At 40.9% G+C, this 19072-nt stretch overlaps 1 long non-coding RNA gene across 4 annotated transcripts; it reads left to right on the top strand.

Moving 5' to 3' along the window:
* The first annotated feature begins 16265 nt into the window (after positions 1 to 16265).
* LOC143207791 (uncharacterized) lies at positions 16266 to 18021 on the top strand. 4 transcript variants are annotated; one of them, XR_013008759.1, is made up of 4 exons: positions 16266 to 16869; positions 16927 to 17024; positions 17652 to 17742; positions 17817 to 18021. It is a non-coding gene; the product is annotated as an uncharacterized LOC143207791 (long non-coding RNA). The 4 variants fall into 4 exon arrangements; XR_013008758.1 differs by having other exon boundaries at positions 16266 to 17020; XR_013008757.1 differs by having other exon boundaries at positions 16266 to 17024.
* The last annotated feature ends 1051 nt before the right edge of the window (positions 18022 to 19072 follow it).

Genomic DNA, 19072 nt, shown 5'->3' with positions numbered 1-19072 from the left:
CATTTTTCCAGATCATCTTCTCAACATTTGTTACAATTCTGGTTTACGGGACCAAAAAATTTCATGGTCGAAAAATAAAGTCCAGCCTAATGTACATATATGTAAATTACGAGAAGCAGTAAAGGGTGCTTAACGTCGAAGAAGAAAATCCTGGTAATTAAAACTTAATATGTACTACATTCTACGTTATTAGGATAATTGTAGTTTAATTATGATACATTTTATAAGCAATGAAATTAGAGCATCATTGCGAAAAAAGATGAGTTTACAATAACCTCAATATTTTATGAAATTCTATTATAATTATAGTTATGACTGTATTTTTTTATTATAGGAAGACAGAAGATCAAATAAACTTGTGTATGCTAGTATAAAATCAATTTATATATATTATACAATTTATTTTATTATTTGTTTGACTACTAATAAATCTACAAATTGTTTCATAAACTAAAAAATACTTCCTGCATTTTCGTATTCTCCAATCAGTCCAAATAAATACCATCAACCTGTTCTCGATCATATACCTATAGGTATAATGAGGTATTAATATATTTTTATTAATGCAATTATGACAGTAACAAAACGTTTCTATTTTAAATGAATACATATTTTGAACATTGTTTTTATATTTTTAATTTTTTGGAAGGTTAAAAAATGTAATTAAAAAAGTAATGAAAAATAAAAATTAAAAAAAATCCCCGCTGCACGGGGACTCGAATGCTAGCTCCAGATTGCCATTCATACGCTCGACGGCTCGACAGCCGAATTTCAGTTTCGTTTCCGCCGTAAAGCAATACAACATGGCAACATGGCAAGTGCTAAAAATAGATTGTGGCTGGCATAAGCGCACAAGCAGCACACACGGATATAGTAAAGGTACGCTGGCGAGTGTAGCGCGCGGGCGCGTTGCTAACACGATACATACAGTGTCTTCTGCACCGACGAAATGCCGTCGGTGGCCTCCTGTTTCTCACTCCAGTCAGAATATATCCTAGAGGGCGTAAGAGAACACCGAAAAATTTTAGGCTCGCCAACTCCCGTAAGGCTGGCAGTCTTTAATAGTATCTCGTCGGTGGTATCTCGTCGGTGATGCGGCGAATGCCGTTATACAGGGCAGCGCCGTCGGTAAGGGCAGATCGCACTAATGTGGCAGATGTCGATAAAGTAAATTTCTATTGTACAAATATGTAGCAGTTTTCCTTTTTACCGACAATACTGATTTTTGAATGAATATTCAGACACATGCAAGGAGAGAAAACGAAAAAAAAAATTCTCTGCATCGATTGCAAGAGATGGAAGCTAAGATTAAAATGTCCCCATGCAAAAAAAGACAAAGTGTCATATAAGGGAAAAGAAAATTTACTTTTTCTTATTTTTTAATACGCCGCAGGGAGTTGGTAAAGACACATGGACAATGACACAAGGAATATATATATATATATATGTATATATATATATATATATGTTTCGGCTCCGACCAGCGTGGTCGGAAGATGCCGGTTGCCGGAACCACCCAGATTTGAGCGCGCGTGGTAACTCCACGAGGACCAGTGGAGGAAAAGGAGTTCGAGCGAATGAGAAGAAGTTATTTTGCGTTGAACACCCACATGAGGCACTTCACTTTATTTGTCCCTGTCGCGAACATGAATCGCATGTATGTTCGGTGAGCGAACGAGTCGACAAACTGACCAAAAAAGCAAGAAGGCACCGCAGGTGCCTTATATAAGAATGAAAGGGCGAACCCGGATTGGTCCGCTGGAATCGGGTGATTTCTATACAATATACATAGAACGTTTGAAGGATTCAAGCGGTGAAATTCGGCTAATGAGAGCGTGTTGTTGCTAAGCGGCAACGCGCGACGGCGACGTGTGCTCTATTTATAGGTTGCAAAAACGGGTGAAACGGAGATCACCCGTATCGGCGACATAGACCGAATTTCACTGCTTGAATCCTGAACATACTGCCCGCCTCGAAATATTAATTTCGAAACGCTGCGGAGGCGCACGCAAGTGGCCACGCATGGCCGAACGATCTTAAACAAAATAGGGACAGCGCTTTACAATTCCCGAGCGCCTGTCCCCATGAGCGCGCGATGGGCTGCCCGCCGTGACGTCTCGAGGGCGGGGGTGGGCGGTACATGTTATCGTGAGAGCGCGAGAGCATAGGCGCGAGAGCGGAGGCATGAGAGCGGAGGCGCGAGGTCGCGAGAGCGCGAAAGCGTAGGCGCGTGAGCGCGAGAGCACGAGAGCGGAGGCGCGAACGCATGCGCGAGAGCACGAGAGTGCGAGATCGGAGGCGCGGACGGATGCGCGTGGGCACAAGAGTGCGAAAGCGGAGGCGCGAGCGGATGCGCAAGAGTACGAGCGTTTGAGAGCGGAGGCGCGAGCGGATGCGCAAGAGCACGAGAGCGGAGGCGCGAACGCATGCGCGAGAGCACAAGAGTGCGAGAGCGGAGGCGCGAACGGATGCGCGAGAACACGAGAGTACAAGATCGGAGGCGCGAGCGAATGCGCGAGAGCACGAGAGTGCGGGATCGGAGGCGCGAGCGGATGCGCGAGAGCACAAGAGTGCGAGAGCGGAGGCGCGAACGGATGCGCGAGAACACGAGAGTACAAGATCGGAGGCGCGAGCGAATGCGCGAGAGCACGAGAGTGCGAGATCGGAGGCGCGAGCGGATGCGCGAGAGCACAAGAGTGCGAGAGCGGAGGCGCGAACGGATGCGCGAGTGCACGAGATTGCGAAGGCGGAGGCGCGAACGGATGCGCGGGTGCACGAGAGTGCGAGAGCGGTTGCGCGAGCGGATGCGCAAGAGCACGTGAATGCGAGAGCGAAGGCGCGAGCGTATGCGAGAGAACACGAAAGTACAAGATGGGAGGCGCGAAGGCACGACAGTGTGAGAGCGGAGGCGCGAACGTATGCGCAAGAGCACGTGAATGCGAGAGCGGAGGCGCGAACGGATGCGCGAGAACACGAGAGTACAAGATCGGAGGCGCGAGAGCACGAGAGTACAAGATCGGAGGCGCGAGAGCACGAGAGTGCGAGATCGGAGGCGCGAGCGGATGCGCGAGAGCACGAAAGTGCGAGAGCGGATGCGCAAGAGCAGGTGAATGCGAGAGCGGAGGCGCGAGCGGATGCGCAAGTGCACGAGAGTGCGAGATCGCAGGCGCGAACGTATGCGCAAGAGCACGTGAATGCGAGAGCGGAGGCGCGAACGGATGCGCAAGTGCACGAGAGTGCGAGAGCGGAGGCGCGACTGGATTCGCGAGAGTAAGAGATGGCGAAAGCGGAGGCGCACACGGATGCGAGGGTGCACGAGAGTGCGAGAGCGTGGGCGCGACTGGATTCGCGAGAGTACGGGATTGCGAAAGCGACGGCGCGAACGGATGCGCGGGTTCACGAGAGTGCGAGAGCGGAGGCGCGACTGGATTCGCGAGGGTAAGAGATTGCGAAAGCGACGGCGCGCACGGATGCGAGGGTGCACGAGAGTGCGAGAGTGTGGTCGAAAGCGCGAGAGCTGAGGAATCAGGCAACTTGATACGCGGAATGTGCGGATCTAAGGTCGTTGGATTTGCTTGTTCGGCGGAAAACAAGTCAAGCGGACTTACAGAAGAATCCTGGAGTTCGTCAAGCTTCTCGTGCATGGAGGCCAAAGAGATGAGGTACGTTTCCTCCGTGGTGAAATATGGGTCGTCGGCGAAGTACGGAAGAGCAGCTCGTTCGTCCTTAGAGGTGGAGGCGAGAAGTCGAGCGTGCCCGTCCTCGAATCTTGTCCAAGCTGCCTTGAGATCCGCCATCCTCGTCAGCAGTGTTGAGCGCGTCCATGTTGCCTTCCCCAAGTTGGTTAGGTTGTCGAGCGCGTGCTCGATTGATTGCTGCGTCAACAGCTGCGCTTCAAGAACGACTTCCATCGTACCGAAACTTCTTCTTTTCACGGGTCTCGTGGATTACTCGCGATCCGGCTCGAAGGACCAATGTTTCGGCTCCGACCAGCGTGGTCGGAAGATGCCGGTTGCCGGAACCACCCAGATTTGAGCGCGCGTGGTAACTCCACGAGGACCAGTGGAGGAAAAGGAGGTCGAGCGAATGAGAAGAAGTTATTTTGCGTTGAACACCCACATGAGGCACTTCACTTTATTTATCCCTGTCGCGAACATGAATCGCATGTATGTTCGGTGAGCGAACGAGTCGACAAACTGACCAAAAAAGCAAGAAGGCATCGCAGGTGCCTTAAACTCTGTCTCAGGAGAGAAGGGACTTGGGTAACGACCAGTTTACGTCGTTCGCTGCGCAGGTTCGCCCTGATTGGTAGTACTCCCAATGCACAACGCATGCGCGCAGTGGCACTGAAGCGACGCCACGCGCCGCAGCGCTGCAGACTGCCTCATTCGCGTTCTACCGGGTGTACTCAGGTGTACTGCATTACGCACGCTTCCACAGTTTTCTTTGTGTTCTGTTTGCACAGTGTTTTTGAAGTGTCAAAATTATGTAGATACAATATATTAACACACATCTACAAAAAATGTACAAATTATATATAAAATTAAATAAAATATATTGGGTCTTTACATAATTCAATCATATTCTTTGTGTGTAAATCGTAATTTGTACATTTCTTGTAGATAAGTGTTAATATAATAACACATATCTACAAAAAAATGTACAAATTATACAAATAAATTAAATATATTATTTATTACGCGTGCAAATAGTCCCGATTTCCCATTCCGAATCATGTCATGCTAACCCGTTTCACTCCGGTACACCGTGTACATGAATACTCGCGTCGAGTAGAGTGGGGAGTGGGTAGTGGAGTGGGAGTTCGGAGGTTCGCAGCAAGCCGCTGCCTCAGTCGAGCTGCGCGAATTGAGTCCCTTCTCTCATGAGACAGAGTTTATATAAGAATGAAAGGGCGAACCCGGATTGGTCCGCTGGAGTCGGGTGATTTCTATACAATATACATAGAACGTTTGAAGGATTCAAGCGGTGAAATTCGGCTAATGAGAGCGTGTTGTTGCTAAGCGGCAATGCGCGACGGCGACGTGTGCTCTATTTATAGATTGCAAAAACGGGTGAAACGGAGATCACCCGTATCGGCGACATAGACCGAATTTCACTGCTTGAATCCTGAACAATATATATATAATAAATATTATAATTTTTTATTATTACTATGCTTTATTATTGGACGAACACCTAAATAACTCTTCAGGTTATTGTGATGCAAAAAATATTTGTTACGTAATGTGCACGGTGTGCCAGATATTTGGTCCATTGACACCATGCACATTACGTAACAAATATTTTTTGCATCACAATAACCTGAAGAGATATTTAGGTGTTCGTATTTAAACGGAACACCCTGTATATTGTGATTATTACACGTTGTTGCCTCTGCTTCCCAAAACTTGTGGCCCGTAGCACGTTCTGGCATAGGTGGGATACCTAAAAAATACAAAGAAAATCAGTAATGTACAATATATGCATGTGTGTTGAATGGCATAATTAGATATACGTACCACGTGAAAAATTAGAGGTCTTCCTCTTCCCCGGTTGCCGCAGCTTCCTTCTCCTCCTTCCCTGGATAGTTCATTATATTTATCCTCCGTTCTGTAATTAGATTTTCAATTACACAGTGAGTAAAGGTGAGTATTTAATCTTCTTCGCTTATTGCTCATCTCAACGAATTTTCTAATTTCTGGTGCTACAATTACAAAAGGTCTTCTGACGTTTTTCATCAACATACCTAACTGATTCAAACATTGCAATGATATTTATAAAAAATCGATTAAAGTTGAACTACAAACAAAAGAAAGTACTACCAGAAATAAAAAAATTCGATGATGAGAAGCAAGTGAAGAAGATTAAATACTTGCCTTACTGAATTGGTTTAAGCCATCATTTTGCCGATTTAGAATATTGCTAAGCTAATTCTAATCTGAATGGGCCAAAGCTGAATTGTGTTGGATTTGTTTAAAGTGATAAATGATAATAATGATAATGAAAAGAGAGTGATAAGGTGATAAAGAAACAAACAATTTACTATTTTGGACTCTACATTGAAGTGAACATACTCGCCCCGTAGCACCTCATACGTGATGGCAAATGCAGGCAAATGGCACTGTCGCGTGGTGTGCCGACAAGCGTTCTCACGCTTCTTCACGCGAAGATTTTGGGAGAGGTTTGAGCAAAATGAAACCAATTAACCAATATAAATATGTACAAATACCTTCCGTTCTTCCTGCCTTCCACGTAGTGCACGTAATCCAAGTAATCCACGTAATCACATAATCCAAGCAAGTCAATCTAATAAATAGTCAAATAGTCAAATGCCGCAACGCAGACCGCACTCGCGAGTGTAACGTGTAACCACAGAGCGAAGTTATGTAAATATATCTGTGATTGTGTCAAGAAAAACGCTGCATGTCACAATTTCAAAAAATTTCAGTTTATGCATTTATTGAACTTTATAGTGTAGAATTAGGTATTTACCAGAAAAAACGTCACGAAAATCAATTCAAAAGGCTCGAAAAAATAATACAATTTATAACCAATGTCCTTGTCAAAGCATTAGTGATCAAAACTTTAAACGACAATATCTCGAAAGTGAAAGTACAATGTGATATGCGGCGGCGTCCTCCTGACAACCACAGATATTACGACCGAGCTAAGCGAACGAGAACTTGCGAACTGTTGAGAGTTGAGAGAATAACTGAAAACTGCTGAAAACTGAACGGCAGTTTCCCCTTCCCTGACGTATCGTCGTATTCGTGAGCGGTGTCGACCGCGCTTGCCCGTGTTGGTGCATGTTCGATTGCACACGCGCTACACAACAAACGTACCTCTACCATGTCCGTGTGACTACCTGCTCGACTGATCGACGCCGACGCGTTCCTTCGATTTTCACGTTGCCGAAGTTTCGGAAGCATGAGGCGAAAAGTCGGAATCTGGAGACGGCGCGCATTTGAATCTCGGGCACAGCACGCGGCGCGACGCACATTTTGCTATAACTTTTGATCTAAAAGAGATATCGAAGAGAAATTAGGCCTAATTTTTTTTGAAAAATCGGTTTTAACGATGTAAAAAGAAATATATTTTGTATTTTTTAAATAATGTTTTCGTTGATTCTTAAGGTATAGCCGGAAAAGATGGTCAGAAGTATCCAACCAAATTTGTTTTTAGTCACGTCATGTTCAACAGAAAATTATGAAAAAATTCATGAATATTCTACCGAATAGCATACACTACTGAGATTTTTTTCAAAATTTTTGGTTGCAAAATCGATTTTTAAACAAATCGGAAAACATAAAATTGCCGATTTTATGTATATACATACATCAAAGTCTTCAGTTGACCACATTTATATTATTACGTTAGTTGTGTCTCATCCTGATTATTAATGTGTATTTTTTCAGATTTTTCGGATTACGGAAACATGTTTTAAAAAATTGAAAACCTCCAAAAATTCCAAGAAAATGCATGTTTTGTATTGAAGTGTTAGAGACTCCAGTTTTATAAGAATTCAGTACTTGGATATTATTGAAGCAACCGTTCTTAATTTTTTTATAATTTTTTAGAGGTTGGGTAGCCGTTAACAAAACAAGTACATATATACGGCTGGGAATCTTCTGGCCCCGAATCGAATCCCGCATCTATAATCGTTTTGTTCGGTAAATACTTATTGCTTCGAGTTTTAATGAAAAGTTTAACCAAAAACATTTTTTAATTGTCTACATTTATTTTCAACTTAAAGAATTGATGCAGTTCGCGCTGTCGACTTTCGCTGTCCACTTTCTGTAATTTAAAAAAAAGAAACACAATTTAAGTTATGATTGCGAAGTGCAGAATGGTTTCGAGGTATTCGAAAATACCGCTACAAGTGGTCCCCTGTGTATCTATATCTTCGAGTAACTAATTACAAATTTTGTATCTATTATTCGTGATCCGAAATTTGTATCTAGGAGAAAAATTAAGGGCAGATTCGGAATCAGCGCAAAAAACTCTATAAGAATCATCCAACAGTAATTGTTGAAGAAATTTGGTGTTGCGGAGACTGTAAATCAAATGGGAAACTTTCTTCCAGTAGATCTATTAATGGGTCTATTAACTTTTTTCCGTGTAACATTTTGTTTATTTTCTCGTTTCTTTGTTATAATAAATGGAAGCTTATGTTAATTTGTTGTTCTTCATTCTTTAATAAGCCCCTTTTAATTTCCCATCAGTTTCAACTCCATAAAGTAATAGTTTTCTGTAAAATCCGTATCAATACCTCCGGATCGGAAACTTTCTGCCAGGGGTTGTATTAATTCGAGTAACTGTAACTTTTTTAATGTTGGACTATATGGATTTGGACTTTTCGTGAGAAGTTGGAGAAATTAGTTTACTGCACGATGTGAAAAGATATGTAGTGGACATGGCGCGTTGGAAAGAGGGACTTTCCGGACGCGGAAATTTCATCCTTCTCAAGTGCGCGCTGTGGACGGTTGCATTGAGGGTTCGGTCGTAAAAGTGACGATTACCAGAACCCTGACTCAACCGTTGCAATGTCCTTGGCAGTGACGACTTTGAATTGTTTTGGGGAAGGAAACTTTCTCCTTACTCTTGAGGAACGGAGAATTCCTCCCCTTATTTTAACGGTCTTTCTCACGTTGCTAATCCTCCCACCAAAAAGGATTTTTACCAGTGGAAAAAAAGCTTGTGGCACTCGTTGAGAACGCATCGCTCTAGAGTTGCCCGCGCTACGTTAATTTATATCTCTGTACTTTGTTAGTACTCGATAGTCATTAACGTTTATAATCTAGTTTTCTCGTTATTGTTATTATTATTACATCTTGTTTTGTTTTGTTATTGTTACGTGTTATTGTTTTAATAAATATCTATATCGTTGTCTGTTAACCACGCGAAACATCATAGACACTGAATTACCCGTCATCCTAAAGATATTTTTCCAGAAATTGCAGTTGGCCGGAATTGTAGAGAAAATAGGTACTAAATGTTGCATTTCACAACTTTTTTATGTGGGGCCTATATTGAAAATTTAAAAGATAGTTATAATAATTAACCATTTGCAGCTGTTTTAATTTCGGAGCTGTTTTAACTCGAAAATGAAACATCTCGTTCTAGGTAGAATAATTTCGTTCTATACGTTTCTTTTCATTTGATGGATATGAAATTGATTGTAATACCTCATACAATAATTAAAGGTTTAGTAATTGATTAGCTACCAACATGTTTAACAATGTGAACAATATTTTGCATAATGGGACAGCAATTTTTAGTGGTGATTTCGAGTCACCACTGGAGTGCTAAGGGTTAAAGATGGTAGAAATTGCAGGATATTACAACAATGACAAATATTATAAAGCAGATACGCTGACGTTACCGTTATCGCGTCAGAAGGAAAAGCTGCAAGCTGCAAGTACAATTGTATAGAGTATAGAATTTCGTGGAAAACTGGGAAGAGAGGGAGGGTTGCCGGAGGATTAATTATGGCGTGGAAGAACCGACGCGACGGTGCCCGTAAGGATAATCACGGTCGCTTAGAGTGGCCGGACTATGGCAGGGTAAGACGTGATTTCCCTCGGGTCTCAATTATCCATCGGGCCTTAATTTGTCCGAGCTGTTTGTCTCTCGATCAAGCCGGTTCGTCGAGGTCCTGGTACTGTACTTTGGAAATGAAATGGATGATTATGTGAAAATTTGCTTGTCAAACGAACATTCTGGGAAAAGGTTCAGGTAATTTCGTGCAGAAAATCCAGAGTTGTTTTGGTAACTACCCAGGACTTATTGGCCCTCGCGACGGTCAAAGTAATTGCCCAGATTTATCGACGTTTTATTACTTCGTCGCGTACCCTGGTATAAAGCAGCGAAAGCAAAATTGCTTCTATCTAAATAGATATCGTGAAACGGTTCGAATTTCTTTTCTTGCTGTTCTTGGAAATTCTGAAATTGTCAACTCAGTGGTCGGCACGGATGAGACTTTTCAGGCCGCCTCCTTTCACCGGCCGCACGTCTCGTTCTCCGTAACGGCCTTTATCCTCGAGACAGCTCAGGCCCGTATCTATCCCAGACCGTGCGAACTGCGTACAAAATTTCTGTTTATGAAACATTAGAAATTCCATTTCTTTATACACATATTTTTAGCGTGTCTTTCTTAACATGTATGAATTAAATGAAACGAGGCTTCATTAACTGATCTATTTTTATTGAATGGAGTAGAATTACACTGTCCAACAAATTTCAACTTTTTTTATGTTCCCCAATTACTGTAGGGTCCTTCTTATAGAGTTTTTCGCGCTGATTCCGAATCTGTTTTCAATTTTTTTCCTATACGCACAGTTTTTCAGGAACAAGGCTTTCAAAAAAAAACATATTTTTCAACTTCAAACAAATATTGTGATGTTATTATAAAAGATATTGAATTGTTCTTTCTGGCAAAAGATTCTGTAGACTTTCCCGAATACAGTGATATCCAATATTAATACATTATGGTTGATTAAACATGTTTAAACAATGATTAAATACGGAGAGATTTCGTCGCGTCGGCGCACAGTGGAAAATTTGGACCAGACTCGATTCAAAATCAAAGAACTTTCGATAGAAATGAGGTAGAGCGATGAAATTTTTTTTAAATGAAAGCTGAAACTTTGCAGAATATGGGAAAAATAGGGAAGTTATGGTACAAACGTTTTTTAACCGAGAAAATTCGTTAAACGTGTAGAATTTAAAGAAATCGATTTTGCAATATCCTGAGGTCGTAGACAAATTTTGAGACCAGATTTGAAATCGGCGTGAAAAAATCTACGGGAAATGATATATAGCAAAAATTTTAAAAAAAATTTTCCGAGCGTGGTATTGGAAAAACCACAATTTTCTCGAAATTTTACAAGTTTAACGAATTTTCTCAACGTTAAAAAACGTTCTTACCATAATCTCCCTATTTTTCCCATATTCTGTAATGTTTCAGCTTTAATTTTAAAAAAATTCCATCGCTCTACCTCATTTCTATCGAAAGTTCTTCGATTTTGTCTCCGATTTGGCCGAAAGGTCCCACTGTGCGGCGCCCATGTGAATCCCGGCACAGCGCGCGGCGCACATTTGGCTATAACTTTTGGTCTAAAAGAGATATCGAATAGAAATTAGGCCTAAATTTTTTTTAGGCCTAATGATGTAAACGGAAATATATTTTGCAAATAATGTTTTCGTTGATTCTTAAGGTATAGCCGGAAAAGGTGGTCAGAAGTATCCAACCAAATTTGTTTTTAGTCACGTCATGTTCAACAGAAAATTATGAAAAAATTCATGAATATTCTACCGAATAGCATACACGACTGAGATTTTTTCAAAACTTTGGTTGCAAAATCGATTTTTAAACGAATCGGAAAACATAAAACTGCCGATTTTATATCGGTCTTCAGTTGACCACATTTATTTTATATTATTACGTTAGTTATGTCTAATCCTGATTATTAATGTGTATTTTTTCAGGTTTTTTTGATTATGGAAATATGTTTCATAAGAATTGAAAACCTCCAAACATTCGAAGAAAATGCATATTTTGTATTGAAGTGTTTGAGACTCCAGTTTTATAAAAATTCAGAACTTGGATATTATTGAAGGAACTGTTCTTAATTTTTTAGAGATTGCGTAGTCGTTAACAAAACAACTATGCGGCTGCGAATCTTCTGGATCCGAATCGAATCCCGCTGCTTCTGTTTCTTTCAGTAAATACTTGTTGCTTCGGGTTTTAATGAAAAGTTTAATCAAAAACATTTTTTAATTGTCTGCAGTCTACATTTATTTTCAACTTAAAGGACTGATGCAGTTCGCGCTGTCGACTTTCGCTGTCCACTTTCCGTAATTAAAAAAAAGGAAGCACAATTTAAGTTATGATTGCGAAGTGCAGAATAGTTTCGATGTACTCGAAAATTCCGCTACAGCTGACCCCCCCTGCGTTCCCATATTCGAAAAGAAACAAACATAATTAAAATCATAATTCTAATTACAATATTATAGGACACAATATTAACATTAACGTATACTTATCTCTATTCATCGATGAGATTAATTCTTGAGCAAAATATAAATGCCTTATATCATATAAAAAACGATAAAAACGCTACGGAGAAAACCCCGACGGCACACCGGCTCGGTTTCAGCCTGGCCCCTGTGCACAAAAGGGCGCGTTTTCCGCCTGCCGAGGGCTCGAGCCCAGGGCCTGCCGGCCGGGCTAGGATTCAGCCGATTTGCAAGATTGCAAGGGTGCGGGATTCGCGTTCTCATTGCGTGATAATACAAACACGGGTTTTTTCAGTAGTCAAAAACGCCAAATAAAGGTCAATCTAGGCAGCAATCGCCCTCAAAGGTCTTATTTATTAACTTATTATACTTTTGTCGGTAACAAGGGAGACTGCTACGCATTTGCAAAGTACTGCCACATTGATGCCGCATGCGCGAGAAAAGTTGGGCCCAATCGAAGCACTGATTGGCCACATTAGTGTGATACCGTGCTGCCCTCTCAAAAACAGGCTGAATCCCAGCCCGGCCGTCAGGCTCTGGGCTCGAGCCCCCGGCAGGTGAAAATCGCGCCCTTTTGTGCACAGGGGCCAGGCTAAATCGTCCTGATTTGGTCTCAACGCTGAGCCAAGCATTGCGTTAGCCCGTAACGTGTCGGGCTGGGGCTCGGCTAGCTGGGTCCGGCGGTGGGCTCGGGCAGACTGTGCTGTCGGGGAAGTTATAGAGAATAGCTATAGGTACATTTGTGGTTGTTTAACGAAATAGCGTACCCGCCAAAATAAGAAACAAAGACTAAACGGCCTACATACAAGTTCGTAAACGCGTGCAAAGTTGATTGCTTGAAATTTTGCGTACGCGACGAACTTGCATACAAATTGCTTGTTGTTATTATAAAGATAAATGTCTATCACCGATAGACATGATGCGACTAGACTAGAATTTAATAGGTTGATGCCTATTTTATTCCTTCTTTTCGTCTTGATATCGGGAATCAATGACAATATCCTTTCGGTCTCGGCACTTGAATGTGGTAAACATCTGACAATTTTACACAGTCGACGCAAGTTCGTGAAACGAAGAACTTGTTCCGCGTTTTCTTGTTTGCAGATGTCTATCCACATATTGTCGAATGATAAATTCGACCATTAGTGTTTTTGGAATTCGGATGTTTTTAAAAAGATTTTTAAAACCGATGCTTTTACAGAGCATTTTGATTTAATTCGTCAGGTAAATTTCTACGGCACATTAATATTGAGCCTAATATTGCCTCAAACCCAGAACCAGGAATGACAACGGGCAGAAGGTAATGCAGGCAAACGGAACATTTGCGTTGCACGTGGCACCGCTCGCAAAAACTCTCCAGAGAACTTTGTCCATTCTCGTTGGCCACGCATATTACGCGTCGCGCACACGGGCACATTCATTCTTTGTGTTCGTGTTGCATGTATACCTCTCGGAAATTCGTCGGCAACGCGTGACGTTCGCCGGAATTTTCCTGCGGGACCCATTATATGCGCATTTCCCTTTTTCGTCGGTCGAGTGCAATTGGACCGGGGATGGTCACATCTGGAAACAATTTCGAAAAACTGCTCCGAAAGGACCGTGACCAAACAGAGAAAACGATCACGTAGCAATGTTGCCGTCTCTTTGTTGGAATGCCTGTGTTTCTGATTTTTACTTCCCTGCCCTTTTTGCGAGCGTGCGAAAGTATTGTTTACACCGACAGAAAAAATTCAATGAAAATCGTGACTGAGATTGTTGGATTGTTTTTATACATTGGAAGTACTAAAATCCAAGAAAACGTGCATATATTAGCCGAAAGTTTTAACATTTTTCAGTTGATTTCAGTACAAGAAATATGTAGTCTAATCGATGAAAGAAGTTGTTTCTGTATTTCTTTTTTTTATATATTCATGTATGAAAGTGGACATTTACGAAAACATCTGCAACGTAATGATTCCTAAAGAAATTATATGGACGTATATTAAGATCATATTAGTTATTGTAAGAAATCTAACATATTTTTATACATACACAATTGTGAAAGTGAACATTTTCGATCGTATTGGTCTAATATTTTTATTTTACATTTGTTACAGGTAAGGAAGCAAGAAACTTACAAGATTATGAAGAAAATAGGTGTCCTTCTTTTGCAGAAGCTGTAACATGTCCAAATCGATGTCATGAGTCAAAAAGTTTGCAAAGTCGCAGACATTTATCTCATTAAATTAATACACCAAACACGATATAATTTGAGCTGTATTTAATTGTTTAATTCTGGCCTGGGCAACTAGTGCTCCTGATGGCACGCAAACATTTATCAGTATAAACGAAGTGAAAATGAACATTTAGCTGTATTGTTGCTGCGAATTTCGCTACGAAAGCAATGATTAAATTGATCCGGATCGCTGGCAATGCAGAAGGGCCGTCAGATCGCATCTTCTGTAAATTGATTCGGGTGCAGAAACTAGTCTCGTGAACTCGAGCCATCCGTCGCGACGTTTCAGCGACCGGATGCCGTTAATGATCGGCAATTTCAGTACACGCGTGAGAGTGCAAGTTTCATCTTCCCTCTTTCTCTCTGCTCTTCTCGGCCGCTCGAAATCCCTCGAGACGTGGCCGAACATTTTTCTCCGCGATTAAATCCATCGAATTTGTATGGTAATTATGATGTACGTCGGCCGCAATTAAGGACTGGAATTAACTGGCCCCTCGGAGCCAGCCCAGAGGGCACCGAAAACGTCCCGGCTTGACGTTTAATTGATAGTTCGGCGAGAAGTCTTAATGACTGCGTCCAAACGACGCGACGGGACCGCTGCCTGTTTCTGTAAAACTCAAACGCGATTTCCGCAATTATGCGCGCTTTCTCCTCTCGTGTCATCGTTCGTCTTATCCGTGTAGCAAAATAAAGAGTTACAAGTGCCCTTGAAACAAATTAAATTACCGGTGTGACGTGCCATGATGGTGATAAACATTTATCTCTATAATAACAACAAGCAATTTGTATGCAAGTTCGTCGCGTACGCAAAATTTCAAGCAATCAACTTTGCACGCGTTTACGAACTTGTATGTAGGCCGTTTAGTCTTTATTACTTATTTTTGCGGGTACGCTATTTCGTTAAACAACCACAAATGTATAGCTATTCTCTAATGACAGCTATCGATGAATAAAGATAAGTATACGCTAATGTTAATATTGTGTCCTATAATATTGCAATTAGAATTATGATTTTAATTATGTTTGTTTACTCGGAATACCTCGGAACGACGACCAAAAACATAAAGAATAATTTAGAAAAAACAAATAAGTTTGTGGTTACTATTAATATTTTATTCAGCACTTCGCAATCATAACTTTAATTGTGCTTCCTTTTTTTTAATTACAGAAAGTGGACAGCGAAAGTCGATAGCGCGAACTGCATCAGTCCTTTAAGTTGAAAATAAATGTAGACCGCAGACAATTAAAAAATGTTTTTGATTAAACTTTTCATTAAAACCCGAAGCAACAAGTATTTACTGAAAGAAACAATTAGCAGCGGGATTCGATTCGGGCCCGAAGATTCCCCGCCGTATATGTAGTTGTTTTGTTAACAACCACCCAATCTCTAAAAAATTATGAAAAAATTAAGAACAATTGCTTCAATAATAAGTAAGTACTGAAACTAAGTTTGTTAGGTTTTCAATTTTTTAAAACATGTTTCCATAAATCGAAAAACCTCAAAAAATACACATTAATAATCAGGATGAGAAACAACTAATAATATAAATGTGGTCAACTGAAGACTTTGATATAAAATCGGCAATTTTATGTTTTCCGATTTGTTTAAAAATCGACTTTGCAACCAAAAATTTTGAAAAAAATCTCGGTAGTGTATGCTATTAGGTAGAATATTCATTAATTTTTTCATAATTTTCTGTTGAACATGTGACGTGACTAAAAATCAATTTGGATGGACACTTTTGACCATCTTATCCGGCTAACGAAACCATTATTTAAAAAATGCAAAATATATTTCTGTTTACGTCATTAAACCCGTTTTTTCTACAAAAATGTAGTCCAAATTTCTCTTCGATATCTCTTTGAGATCAAAAGTTATAGAAAAACGTGCGCCGCGGCGCGCTGTGCCAGGATGCAAATGCGCCGTCTCCAAATTCCGGCTTTCCGCCTCACTTTCGAAACTTCGGTAACGTGAGAACCGGAGGAACGCGTCGGCGTAGATCAGTCGAGTAGGTAGTTCACACGGACAGAGTAGAGGTACGTTTGTTGTGTAGCGCGCGTGCAATCGAACATGCACCAACACGGGCAAGCGCGGTCGACACCGCTCACGGATACGACGATACGTCAGGGAAGGGGAAACTGCCGTTCAGTTTTCAGCAGTTTTCAGTTATTCTCTCAACTCTCAACAGTTCGCAAGTTCTCATTCGCTTAGCTCGGTCGTAATATCTGTGCTTGTCAGGAGGACGCCGCCGCATGTCACATTGTACTTTCACTTTCGAGATATTGTCGTTTAAAGTTTTGATCACTAATGCTTTGACAAGGACATTGGTTAAATTGTATTATTTTTTCGAGCCTTTTGAATTGATTTTTGTGACGTTTTTTCTGGTAAATACCTAATCCTACACTATAAAGTTCAATAAATGCATAAACTGAAATTTTTTGAAATTGTGACATGCAGCGTTTTTCTTGACACAATCACAGATATATTTACATAGCTTCGCTCTGTGGTTACACGTTACACTCGCGAGTGCGGTCTGCGTTGCGGCATTTGACTATTTGACTATTTATTAGATTGACTTGCTTGGATTATGTGATTACGTGGATTACTTGGATTACGTGCACTACGTGGAAGGAAGGTATTTGTACATATTTATATTGGTTGATCGGTTTCATTTTGCTCAAATGTCTCCCAGAATCTTCGCGTGAAAGAGCGTGAGAACGCTTGTCGGCACACCACTGCACACCACGCGACAGTGCCATTTGCCATCACGTATGAGGTGCTACGGGGCGAGTATGTTCACTTCAATGTAGAGTCCAAAATAGTAAATTGTTTGTTTCTTTATCACTTTATCACTCTCTTTTCATTATCATTATTATCATTTATCACTTTAAACAAATCCAACACAATTCAGCTTTGGCCCATTCAGATTAGAATTAGCTTAGCAATATTCTAAATCGGCAAAATGATGGCTTAAACCAATTCAGTAAGGCAAGTATTAGGTTGTCCCAAAAGTTTCTTCCGCATTGTGTTCCTTTAATGTAGCTAAATAAATACAAACAATACGATAATCTTTATGTTAATATTTTAGTACTTCTTAATATGAATTTGCATTATGTGCATGCATCGAAAAACAACTTTTGGGACAACCTAATATTTAATCTTCTTCACTTGCTTCTCATCATCGAATTTTTTTATTTCTGGTAGTACATTCTTTTGTTTGTAGTTCAACTTTAATCGATTTTTTATAAATATCATTGCAATGTTTGAATCAGTTAGGTATATTAGTTGATGAAAAACGTCAGAAGACCTTTTGTAATTGTAGCACCAGAAATTAGAAAATTTGTTGAGATGAGCAATAAGCGAAGAAGATTAAATACTCACCTTTACTCACTGTGTAATTGAAAATCTAATTTACAGAATGGAGGATAAATATAATGTGCTATCCAGGGAAGGAGGAGAAGGAAGCTGCGGCAACCGGGGAAGAGGAAGACCTCTAATTTTTCACGTGGTACGTATATCTAATTATGCCATTCAACGCACATGCATATATTGTACATCACTGATTTTCTTCGTATTTTTTAGGTATCCCACCTATGCCAGAACGTGCTACGGGCCACAAGTTTCGGGAAGCAGAGGCAACAACGTGTAATAATCACAATATACAGGGTGTTCCGTTTAAATACGAACACCTAAATATCTCTTCAGGTTATTGTGATGCAAAAAATATTTGTTACGTAATGTGCATGGTGTCAATGGACCAAATATCTGGCACACCGTGCACATTACGTAACAAATATTTTATGCATCACAATAACCTGAAGAGATATTTAGGTGTTCGTCCAATAATAAAGCATAGTAATAATAAAAAATTATAATATTTATTATATTTATATATATATATATATATATATATATATATATATATTCCTTGTGTCATTGTCCATGTGTCTTTACCAACTCCCTGCGGCGTATTAAAAAATAAGAAAAAGTAAATTTTCTTTTCCCTTATATGACACTTTGTCTTTTTTTGCATGGGGACATTTTAATCTTAGCTTCCATCTCTTGCAACCGATGCAGAGAATTTTTTTTTCGTTTTCTCTCTTTGCATGTGACTGAATATTCATTCAAAAATCAGTATTGTCGGTAAAAAGGAAAACTGCTACATATTTGTACAATAGAAATTTACTTTATCGACATCTGCAACATTAGTGCGATCTGCCCTTACCGACGGCGCTGCCCTGTATAACGGCATTCGCCCACCGACGAGATACTATTAAAGACTGCCAGCACCGACGAGATACTATTAAAGACTGCCAGCCCCTGTGTTATTCCGCGGGACCAGTAAGTGGGCGCGAGTGGGCGCGGGGATAACGTGAAAGTTACAGTGATCTGATATACCACTTCGCTAAAAATTCTAAATAGTGCTAAAATAGTGCCAAAACATCGTCTGAAATATGGCGGAGAATGTAACATTTAATAATTATCGATATGGTTTCGTAATAATTCGCATTCACACCGATGCATCGCGACGAGAATCTCCTCAGTGGTCTTCTTTACCGACAAAATGCCGTCGTTGGCCTTCTGTTTCTCTGGATGGAGCTAAAATATATCCTAGAGGGCGTAAGAAATACCGAAAAATTCGAGTCCCGCCAACTCCCATAAGGCTGGCTGTCTTTAACAGTATCTCGTCGGTGCTGCCAGCCTTACGGGAGTTGGCGAGCCTACAATTTTTCGGTGTTCTCTTACGCCCTCTAGGATATATTCTGACTGGAGTGAGAAACAGGAGGCCACCGACGGCATTTCGTCGGTGCAGAAGACACTGTATGTATCGTGTTAGC

Source organism: Lasioglossum baleicum, chromosome 4 (genome assembly GCF_051020765.1).
Source record: "Lasioglossum baleicum chromosome 4, iyLasBale1, whole genome shotgun sequence".
NCBI classification, from domain to species: Eukaryota; Metazoa; Arthropoda; class Insecta; order Hymenoptera; family Halictidae; genus Lasioglossum; species Lasioglossum baleicum.
This window is presented reverse-complemented; position numbering and strand designations above follow the sequence as displayed.